This window comes from Hyla sarda, chromosome 1 (genome assembly GCF_029499605.1).
Source record: "Hyla sarda isolate aHylSar1 chromosome 1, aHylSar1.hap1, whole genome shotgun sequence".
NCBI lineage: Eukaryota > Metazoa > Chordata > Amphibia > Anura > Hylidae > Hyla > Hyla sarda.
Window position 1 is genome coordinate 471,939,144 of NC_079189.1, and position 12,246 is coordinate 471,951,389.

The 12,246-nt window shown below is 43.8% G+C and overlaps 1 long non-coding RNA gene across 1 annotated transcript in view; it reads left to right on the top strand.

The window, feature by feature from the left end:
• LOC130285500 (uncharacterized) overlaps positions 1-12,213 on the top strand; it is a 36,030-nt gene extending 23,817 nt beyond the window's left edge. Inside the window, exon 3 of the long non-coding RNA XR_008847352.1 lies at positions 9,842-12,213. This is a non-coding gene — a long non-coding RNA (uncharacterized LOC130285500). The remainder of the gene's footprint in view (positions 1-9,841) is intronic.
• The last annotated feature ends 33 nt before the right edge of the window (positions 12,214-12,246 follow it).

A 12,246-nucleotide genomic window follows, 5' to 3' on the forward strand; every position in this document is an offset into this window, starting at 1 on the left:
ACACAATTTTCCACTGATACACCCACATTGGTGTATCCTACTGTTGCCAGACAATCACTCTCTCTTCTTCACAGCTCATCCCCACCTTATTTCACAAGCTCCTCATCTCTGGGTGAATGTGTCAGTCCGACTTACAAAGCCACGCCCTCTTCTATTTTAACCTACAAACTCTCCATCACAGCTCAGCCCCATCTTAGTTCGGAATACGAGGTCAGAATGAGGACAAGAGTATCATTGTTGCTTTTCCTCTCTCACAATGTACAGGTAGTTAGACCAGGCAATACACACACACACACACTTTATTATCCCCAATGTTCCTGAATTATTTTAACAACCTACTGCCCTTGGTTACGATTCCATAAGGTTGGTCAGGCATGTTAATTTTGTGGTGTCCCAGAGCAGAATACCTTGACTTTCTGAGCTCTGTTTGGGTGGTTGTTACCCCCACGGTGCCTGTCTCTGATCCTTATCTAAGTTTTAGTGTGTTCTGAAGTAAAAGTTTCTTAGTGTTTTTCAGCATTTATTACTACTCTGCTGGCTGAGGACTGTTGCTGTGGCTACTTACTAGTTCTCAAAGAGGAATCAGGACAAGTCAGTCCTGCCTCCACCCTAGTTCCCTGGGACAGGGAGGAGTTCAGCTAGTTAGTGTTGTCAGGTCTCGGCCAACAGTGTATGGACATTTCCCACAGTGTCTCCTACTCTCATACATCATGGGAGTACCTACCTTGAATCAGCAAGAGTAACATACACACGCTATTGCACAATGGCAGGGCCTAGTATCAGTTTTTCTTTCTATGGTATTCCTTATGGGAGTAGGCCTCAGTCTATCTATCACCTGTCCAGAGCCTGTTGAAGTGCTTCTTTATGGATCCTGCTACTAGGGTGAGAACATCATCAAGTGGCACTTTAGGCGCCCTCTTGCACTTGGATAAATGTGTGGGCAATCCTTAGGGCCACATCATCCACATGTCAGACTCGTGCTTGGGGCTCCTCTGCCTGATGCTCTCCAAGAAGTGGTGTCCGGGCTTTGCCTGATGAAATGTAGGTGAGGGAGAGGGACTTTTCTAGCTTCCACAGACTGCCCCTGTGAAGACCCTTGTGGTATTCACAACTAAAAACACCTGACAATGAAGTAACCAGTTTGAGTCTGTATGACCCAGTCAACCTGTCTGCAGCGTAGTGACCCCCAAGTGGAGCAAAAGGGCCAAGACAGGTCTCACAGAGGTCTCACATGTCCAAAGGGACCCAGAGTTCTGTAAGCCACTAGCACCACAATTGGGAAAATTAGCACCTAAAATCAAATGTCTATGTCAGAACCCGTAGAGTCTGTCCCAAAAGTCAGAGTCTAGATTTGAGTGAAGTCAGTCCAGATTGTCTCCACAAGTACTATAAGTACCAGCATCTCCAGTAAACTCTGGTTGTGTCTTTTGAAATGCACCAGTGTAACCTTGTCTCCTGTCTCTGAACTGTCATCTCTGTATTGTGATCCTGCAATTTACTCAGTAAACTTAAAAAGTTGTTATCCAAAATCCTGCACACAGTCAGGCTGGGATTTATGACAGTAATAATGCATTCATAGAACACTAGTGTGAACCCAGCCTTATGGTTTTTACATGCCAACAACTAAGAAAAATGCTAACAATGAGAAGACTAGAATGACCTAATGAACAAAAAAAAATAAAAAAATCATAGAAAGCAGAGGTCTCCCAATATTTATTATTTTGGTCCATGTGGACATGATCTTATTTTGTTTACTACAGATGAAAAGTAGCACCTGTGCTGGAGCATCCGGATGTCATATTAGGATACAAAACATACCTGACAATATAGAAATGTAGATACAATGCCTATTCTATGCTATTCAGACAGTGTAACAATGGAAAATTTAGCCAAAACATAACGTTTTTCTAGAATTCCACAAATCAAAATACTTCATTAATCATGAACTGCAGTTGATGCCTTTACAAGATTATATACCCTACTGAATACCCTACAGGACTTCAAATGTCATCTATTTTGGTACATAATAATGACATCCAAAACCACTACAGTTACTATAGGCCAACCACACATACAACATACTAGCAGCAACCAGTTGTGTAGACTAGGATTACATAACACTGTTGATAAATTCCAATTATTGAAAACAATTTAACCTTAGTGTCACATACAGTATTTGTTGTTTTTTTTATGCATTTTTTGCACTTAAGCCATAAGTGGGATTTAAAAGTGAAACTAAATATAAAGGAATGTCCTACTTTTCCTTCCTGCTGGATCTGTTTCTGGCTTTGTGTAAAGAATAACACTTTGGCAGCAAGATATCTGTAAATTTTCGCAGAATTTTCATAGCCAGAGACTACAAAGATCAGGATACATACATAATCTGCAGCAGATTTATTGCAGACCCATTAAGTCAATAAGTAGCAACATAATCAGCAGTGGAATAGCCGCAAACGGGATTTCTGCAGTGGATTATATATACCCTTTAAGGGTGCGTTCACACGCTATTTGTTTTTGTGGGTTTTCTGCTGCGTATTTGAAAGTGGGCGGCTCTTCTCGGCTGTCCGCAGCAGATTTTCCACGGAGGAATTTACTCTGTGGAAAATACACCGCAAGCCCCATTGAAGTACCGTATTTATCGGCCTATAACACGCACCCTCATTTTACCAAGGATATTTGGGTAAAGAAAGTTTTTTACCCAAATATCCATGGTAAAATGAGGGTGTGTGTGTGTGTGTGCGCGTGTATACCCCGATACACCCCCAGGAAAGGCAGCGGGAGAGAGGCCGTCGCTGCCCGCTTCTCTCCCCCTGCCTTCCCTGGGGTCTAGAGCCCTGCTGCCGCCGCTTCTCTCCCCCTGGCTATCGGCGCCGCTGCCCGTTCTCTCCCCCTGACTATCGGTGCCGGCGCCGATAGCCAGGGGGAGAGAAGCGGCGCCGGCAATGGGGCAGCGGCGCCGACAGCCAGGGGGAGAGAAGGGGCAGCGCCACCCATTGCCGGCGCCGCTGCCTCCCCCATCCCCGGTTGCATAATTACCTGTTGCCGGGGTCGGTCCGCGCTGCTTCAGGCCTCCGGTGTGCGTCCCCTGCGTCGTTGCTATGCACTGCACGGCGCGGCGCACTGACGTCATGCGCCGCGCAGCGCATAGCAACGACGCAGGGGACGCACACCGGAGGCCGGATGCAGCGCGGACCAGACCCCGGCAACAGGTAATTATGCAATCGGGGATGGGGGAGGCAACGGGGCAGCGGCACCGGCAATGGGTGCCGCTGCCCCTTCTCTCCCCCTGGCTGTCGGCGCCGCTGCCCCATTGCCGGCGCCGCTTCTCTCCCCCTGGTTATCGGCGCCGGCAATGGGGCACCGATAGTCAGGGGGGGGGGGGGGAGAACGGGCAGCGGCGCCGATAGCCAGGGGAGAGAAGGGCCGGCAGCAGGGCTCTAGACCCCAGGGCAGGCAGGGGCAGAGAAGCCGGCAGCGCTGGCTATCTCTGCACCTGCAAAGCCACTGCAGTTCATTGATTTAAAGCGCCCGCTTTAAATCATTGAACTGCAGCGGCTTATCGGCGTATAACACGCACATAGACTTTAGGCTAAAAATTTTTGCCTAAAAAGTGCGTGTTATACGCCGATAAATACGGTAAGTAGGGACTGCGGCGGAATTTCCGCAGCGTAAATTCCGCCGCAGAAAATCTGCTACGGACAGCCGAGAAGAGCCCGCCTACTTTCAAATATGCAGGGTTAAACCCGCAATAACAAATAGCGTGTGAACGCACCCTAAGGGTACAACGAATTAGTTGCTCAAGCAGCATAACACAGACATGGAGAAAAATCCTGGCACTAGGATTTGTTAAATGATAGTTTTAAACATTATATATATATATATATATATATATATATATATATATATATATTTTTTTTTTTCTGCCCGGCCAGCCCTAAGTGAGGCGTCTCTCCCTTTACACCTTTACATACACACACAGGGAGACATGTGTCACTCAGGGCCAGAAAACCCCAGTGTCTACTTAACCCCTTTCCTAGCGGCTCTTTTTCTCTGAAACAAAAAAGGGGAGATTTATCAAGACCTGTGCTGAGGAAACGTTGCTGAGTTGCCCATAGCAACCAATCAGATACCTTCTTTCATTTTTCAGAGGCCTCTCAGAAATGAAAGAAGCAATCAGATTGGTTGCTATGGGCAAATCAGCAACCTTTCCTTTAGACAGGTTTTGATAAATCTCCCTCAAAGTGTTTCAGAGTAAATCATAGGGTGTCAGGATTGCATTCATAGTCTTAAATGGGCACAGTCCCTTTAAACAACATTTGACATGTTGTAGAGACATGTCAAACATTTTAATTTGCTCGGGTCTAAGTGTTCAGTCCACAACTGATCACTAGAATGAGTCAGGAGAAGAGAGTACCAAGGGAGACAAACTTACAATGTAAAACTATAGGATTAGCTTGGTCAGCTGCGACAGGTACACTTTACAATTATAGAATCACTAACATCAGCAGGTTACTCAATATCATTATTCCCACATACAGTCCTGGCCGTAAATGTTGGCACCCCTGAAATGTTTCTAGAAAATGAAGTATTTCTCACAGAAAAGGATTGCAGTAACACATGTTTTGCTATACACATGTTTATTCCCTCTGTGTGTATTGGAACTAAAGTAAAAAAAGGCAGGAAAAAAAGCAAATTGGACATAATGTCACATCAAATTCCAAAAATGGGCTGGACAAAATTATTGACACCCTTAAGGCTAAGTTTCCACTTGGTTTTTTTTTCTGGCAGTTTTTGGAATACTGCCACTGCAGTTTTTGAGCCAAAGTCAGAAGTGGATCTATAAGGGAGAAGAAGTATAAGTCCTTCCTTTATATGTCCGATTCCTTTTGAATACACTTCTGGCTTTGGCTCAAAAACTGCAGTGGCAGATCTCCAAAAACTGCCAGAAAAAAACCAAGTGGTAACTTAGCCTAACTAAATATTTGGTTGCACACCCTTTGGAAAAAAATATCTGAAATCAGTCGCTTCCTATAACCATCAATAAGCTTCTTACACCTCTCAGCCGGAATGTTGGACCACTCTTCCTTTGCAAACTGCTCCAGGTCTCTCTTATTGGAAGGGCACCTTTTCCCAACAGCAATTTTAAGATCTCTCCACAGGTGTTCAATGGGATTTAGATCTGGACTCATTGCTGGCCAATTCAGAACTCTCCAGCACTTTGTTGCCATCCATTTCTGGGTGCTTTTTGATGTAAGTTTGGGGTCATTGTCCTGCTGGAAGACCCAAGATCTCTAAAGCAAACCCAGCTTTCTGACACTGGGCTGTACAGTGCGAACCAAAATCTGTTGGTAATCCTCAGATTTCATGATGCCTTGTACACATTCAAGGCACCCAGTGCCAGCAAAACAACCCCAAAACATCATTGAACCTCTGCCATATTTCACTGTAGGTACTCGGTTCTTTTCTTTGTAGGCCTCATTCCATTTTCGGTAAACAGTAGAATGATGTGCTTTACCAAAAGACGTTTTCCCAGATGGATTTTGGCTTACTCAAGTTCATTTTGGAAAAATGTAGTCTTGCTTTTTTATGTCTTTGTCAGCAGTGGGGTCCTCCTGGGTCTTCTGCCATAGCGTTTCATTTCATTTAAATGTCGACGGATAGTTCACACTAACACTGATGCTCCCTGAGCCTACAGGACAGCTTGAATAGCTTTGGAACTTGTTTGGGGCTGCTTATCCACCATCCGGACTATCTACCTTTCATCTATTTTTCTCTTCCGTCTACGCCCAGGGAGATTAGCTACACTGCCATGGGTTGCAAACTTCTTGATAATGTTGCACACTGTGGACAAAGGAAAATCTAGATCTCTGGAGATGGACTTATAACCTTAAGATTGTTGATACTTTTCCACAATTTTGGTTCTCAAGTCCTTAGACAGTTCTCTTTTCCTCTTTCTGTGGTCCATGCTTAGTGTGGCACACACAGACATACAATGCAAAGACCAAGTGAACTTCTCTCCTTTTTATCTGCTTTCAGGTGTGATTTTTATATTGTCCACACCTGTTACTTGCACCAGGTGAGTTTAAAGGAGCATCACATGCTTGAAACAATGTCCAATTAACTATTTTTTCCTCCCTTTTTTTGGTTAAGTTCCAATACACACAGATGGAATAAACATGTGTATAGCAAAACATGTGTTACTGCAATCCTTTTCTGTGAGAAATACTTCATTTTCTAGAAAAATTTCAGGGTTGCCAACATTTGGCCATGACTGTATAAACGTCGGGTTATGCAGGTAGTTTGCGCATCCAGATGTTTATATGAAAGTCATCCAGTTAACCCGGTGATGCGCGGCATCGCACGGGTGAACAGGCAGAAGTCCCACTGTTACTGGCGAGAACCAACTTCTGCAAGCCACCCCTGGAACATCTGTGAATGGTCCTGGTCAGCGATTACTGTGGACCAATCACAGTGTCTCAGCTGACTGGGGGGGGGGGGTAAAAGTTCAGATCCCCCACTGCCTCCTCCACTTGCCTACCGCCGATCCCCAGTCCCCACTGCCTGCGCCAGTCCTCAGGTATGTGCCGCCAGTCCCCCCCGCCACATTGGCCCCGCAGCTCTCTAGGTCATCTTCCCCCGCTCTGCCAGGGCTTCTAGGGGCAGGCAGAGCGGGGGAAGATGACCCAGAGAGCTGCGGGGCCAATGTGGCGGGGGGGGGGGGGGACTGGCGGCACATACCTGAGGACTGGCGCAGGCAGCGGGGACTGGGGACCGGCGGTAGGCAAGTGGAGGAGGCAGCGTCGGCATCAGAGAAGATCGCTGTAAAGTGATCTTCACTGCTGCTTCTAGGAGTTAAAAAACTACAACTCCCAGAATGCCCAGACAGCCTTTGGTGCCGTGGTCTCCAATCTGTGCTTTTCCAGATGTTGCAAAACTACAACTCTCAGCATGCCCAGACAGTCCAGGCATGCTGGGAGTTGTAGTTCTGTAACATCTGGCCCTTCAGATGTTGCTGAACTACAACTCCCAGCATGCCTGGAAATGCTTGGAGTTGAAGTTTTGCAATATCTGGAGGGCTACAGTTTGGACACCAATACATAGTGGTCTCCAAACTGCTCTCCTCCAGTTGTTGCAAAACTACAACTCCCAGCATGCCCTTCAGCAGTCTGGGCATGCTGGCAGTTGTAGTCTTGCAACAATTGGAGGCACACAGGTTGGGAAACATTGTCTGTTTCCTAACTCAGTGTTTCCCAATCCGTGTGCCTCCAGCTGTTGCAAAAATATAACTCCCAGCCTGCAATGACAGACCATGCATGCTGGGAGTTGTAGTTTTGCAACAGCTGGAGGCTCACAGGTTGGGAAACACTGAGTTTTGCAACCAGTGTGCCTTCAGCTGTTGCATAACTACAACCCCCAGCATGCACGGACACCCAAAGGGCATACTGGAAGTTATAGTAGTATGCCTCCAGCTGTTGCAAAACTACATGTCCCAGCATGCCCTTCTACTGTCACTGCATGCTGAGTTGTAGGTGCAACAGCTGGTGGTTTGCCCAGCCCAGCCCCCCCTGTGAATGTACAGGGGACATTCACATGGGCGGGGGTTTACAGCGAGTTTCTCACAGCAAGTTTGAAATTATGCAAATTTTCCGCCGCAGCTCAAACTCCCAGAAGGAAATTCGCTGTGAACCACCACCCGTGTGAATGTACCCTAAGGACACTACACAAAATAAAATGGTAAAACACTACATATACACATACCCCTACACAGTCCCCTCTAACCCCCCCCCCCCCCCAATAAAGATGCAAAACATCTGGTACGGCACAGTTTCCAAAACTGAGCCTCCAGCTGTTGAAAAACAACAACTCCCAGTATTGCAAGACAGCCATTGACTGTCCAGGCATGCTGGGAGTTTTACAACAGCTGGAGGGACCCTGTTTGGGAATTACTGGCGTAGAATACCCCTATGTCCACTCCTATGCAAAACCCTAATTTAGGCCTCAAATGCACATGGCGCTCTCTCACTTCGTAGCCCTGTCGTATTTCAAGTAAACAGTTTAGTGCCACATATGGGGTATTTCCGTACTCGGGAGAAATTGCCTAACAATTTATTTTTTTTTTCTCTCCTCTTACTCCTTATGAAAAGGTAAAGTTGGGGTCTACTCCAGCATGTTATTGTAAAAAAAAAAAATTTAATTTTTACACTAACTTGCTGGTGTTGCCCCATACTTTTCATTTTCACAAGAGGTGAGGTAAAAGGAAAAAAAAAAAAAAAAACTCCCGAAATTTTAAACGCAATTTCTCCTGAGTACGGAAATACCCCATATATGGATGTAAACAAACACCCACTTGTGACCCCATTTTGGAAACTACACCCCTCACAGACTGTAATAAGGGGTGCAGTGCACATTTACACCCCACAGGTGTCTGACCGATTTTTGGAACAGTGGTCCATGAAAAATTTAATTTTTCATTTGCACAGCCCACTGTTCCAAAAGTCTGTCAAACACCAGTGGGGTGTAAATGCTCACTGCACCCCTTATTTCATTCTGTGAGGGGTGTAGTTTCAAAATGGGGTCACATGTGGGGGGGGGGGGGGGGGTCCACTGTTCTGGTAGCATGCGAGCTTTGTAAACACACATGGCCCCCCGACTTCCATTCCAAACAAGTTCTCTCTTCAAAAGCTCAATTGCGTACCTTCTCTTCATTCGCATTGTAGTGCACCCACAGAGCACTTGGCGTCCACACATCGGGTGTTAAGGCTCACTGTACCCCTTGTTACGTGCCTTGAGGGGTGTAGTTTCCAAAATAGTATGCCATGTATTTTTTTTTTTTTTGCTATTATGGAACCATAGGGGCTTCCTAAATGCGACATGCCCTCCAAAAACCATTTCAGCAAAATTCACTCTCCAAAATCCCATTGTCGCTTCTTCTCTTTTGAGCCCTCTAGTACACCCACAGAGCACTTAACATCCACATATCAGGTATTTCCTTACTCGAGAGAAATTAGGTTACAATTTTGGGGGGCTTTCTCCTTTTACCCCTTGTAGAAATTCAAAAACTGGGTCTACAAGAACATGCGAGTGTAAAAAATGAAGATTTCGAATTTTCTCCTTCACTTTGCTGCTATTCCTGTGAAACACCTAAAGGGTTAACAAACTTACTGAATGTCATTTTGAATACTTTGAGGGGTGCAGTTTTTATAATAGGGTCATTTATGGGGTATTTCTAATATGAAGACCCCTCAAATCCACTTCAAAGCTGAATTGGTCCCTGAAAAATTCTGATTTTGAAAATGTTTTTAAAAATTGGAAAATTGCTGCTGAACTTTGAAGCCCTCGGATGTCTTCCAAAAGTAAATACATGTCAACTTTATGATGCAAACATAAAGTAGACATATTGGGCCTCATTTACTAAGATTGTCAGGTTTTTACTAGTGGGAAAAGTTGTTTCAGACATGCAGGATTCCTCTCTATTTACTATTGGGAAAAGTCGGGAACAATTTCTGACCAGCTTTTTCTAGGTCGATATTTCCAGCCATTTCCCCACAGGATTTTCTGTGAATTCCATAGTAAATCAGTCGGGTTGTGAAACTACGCCCTTTTTGACCGACCACGCCCCTTTTTCGGGTTTGTCGGATTTTTCAGGCGCACACTGTCGCATACTGGCGCAAACATGTCTCAGGCAAAATAACCAGACAAAAACTGGTCGGTTTCAGCTTAGTAAATGAGGCCCATTGTATATGTGAATCAATATATAAAATGTATTTGGAATGTCTATTTTCTTCAGAAGCAGAGAGCTCCAAAGTTAGAAAAATGCTAAATGTTAACATTTTTTCTTCAGGAAATTTTGGAATTTTTCACCATGAAATGATGCAAGTATCAAAGAAAATGTACCACTACGAGAAAGAAGAATATGTCACAAAAAACAATGTCTGAATCAAATTCATAAGTAAGAGCATCCCAGAGTTATTAATACTTAAAGTGACAGTGGTCAGATGTGCAAAAAATACTCTGGTCCTTAAAGGGATACTCCAGTGGAAACTTTTTTTTAAATCAACTGGTGCCAGAAAGTTAAAAAGATTTGTAAATTAATCTTTCTAGTGCTTATCAGCTGCTGTATAATACAAAGGAAGTTCTTTTCTGTCTGACCACAGGGCTTTCTGCTGACACCTCTGTCCATGTCAGGAACTGTCCAGAGCAGCATATGTTTGCTATGGGGATTTGCTCCTGCTCTGGATAGTTCCTGACATGGACAGAGGTGTCAGCAGAGAGCACTCTGGTCAGACTGAAAAGAAATTCAGAAAGAAAAGAAGTTACTGTGGAGCATATAGCATCTGATAAATACTGGAAGGATTAAGATTTTTAAATAGAAGTAATTTACAAATCTGTTTAACTTTCTGGCACCAGTTGATAAGGTTAACACATCTAAACAGAATATAGCAGACTACAATTGCAATTGAAGAATGTGATAGTACGGTAAGTTTATGGTTTAACATTTATATGAATTGAGTTAAATGGGCACTGTCATTAAAACAAATTTTTGCTACTGCATTCCTTATGGCAAATAAAAAAATCTTTCTAAATGTACTTTATTTAACCCCTTAAGGACCAAGCGTTTTTCCACTTTCATTTTTTATTCATTACCTTTTAGAAATCATAACGCTTTCCATTGTGCACATAAAAATACATATGATGGCTTATTTTTTTTGCACCACCAATTCTTCTTTGTAATGACATCAGTCATTTTACCCAAAAATCTGCAGTGCAAAAAATAAAAAAAACATTGTGTGACAAAAGAAAAAAAAAACATTTTGTAAATTTTGGGGGCTTCCGTTTCCAAGCAGTACATTTTTCAGCAAAAATGATACCCTACTTCTATAGGTTTGATTTTGTCGTACTTCTGGAAAAAATCATAACTACATGCACGAAAATACGTTTAAAATGGTCATCTTCTGACCCCTATAACTTTATTTTTACGTGTACGGGGCAATATGAGGGCTAATTTTTTTTGCGCTGTGATCTGAAGTCTTTAGCAGTACCATTTTTGTATTGATCAGACTTTTTGATCGCTTTTTATTAAATTATTTCATTATATAAAAAGTAACCAAAAATACACTATTTTGGAATTTTTTGCGCGTACGCCTTTGACCGTGCGGTTTAATTAACTATATATTTTTATAGTTCGGACATTTTCGCATGCGGCGATACCATGTTTATTTTTATTATGGTTACATATTTTTAATATGGAATTTGGGAAAAGGGGGGTGATTTAAAAACTTTTAATTAGGAAGGGGTTAATTTTTTTTATTTTTTATTTTTTTTATAACTTTTTAGTCCCTTAGGGGACTTTTAGGAGGAACCATTAGAGTCCTCATACAGATCAATATGGTTTCATAGAACTACATTGATCTGTGTGCTCTGTGCTCAATTGATAAAGCCTGGTCCTGCCAGCCTTTATCATTCACAGTGCAGCAGCCGGCATAGGACATGAGGTAAGCCCTCCAGCTACCTAAGCAGTGGATCGCCCCCTTGCGATGGTTTAAATGTCCCTTTAGACACCACTGTGAACTTTTGACAGGGTTAATAACCTGCCGCGGCAATCGCCGTATGTCGGCTATTAACCCTGGCCCTCAGCTACAGGAATCGGCTGGGGGCCGGCCGGTATGACGCGGGCTCAAGTCAGGAGCCTGCGCCATACAACGGTTGCAGTCTCAGGATGTGCCAGCTTGTCCTTAGACGGCAACAGGTTTAAAAAAAATAATTTAATTTTCTGTGTTTAATTTGTGTTTAAAAAAGCTGCCACTAGGTGTCTCCCTACTTGTCCAGAACACATTTCCCGCCATCCCTTGCACAGACTGAACTCCTGCTGGCCTGGCAGAAGTCCAAAAGCAGGAAATGCTGAGGGGTGTGTGTGCAGCCTTATCCAATCAGAGCTCATCTCACACACTGAACTGCTCTGGGCTGTGTGTACCAGAGTGAGGGAGGAAGTTCTACCCTGTATGGCTTCAGATTATGTCACACCTGCTGGGGAACCTCTCTCCCCAGTCTGTGAATCTGACTGAGACTGAGCAGAAAATACAGAGCAATATCAAGGTAGAAAACTAACAAATAATAAAAATAAAGGCAGGGGGTGGTTTATCATGATGGGGGCAGTGAACTTGGAGGATTTTAACATTTAAAAAGATCATGAGAGGTACTCTTTAATTGACATTATCTCATCCAAAAAAATAAAAAATTATGATCATA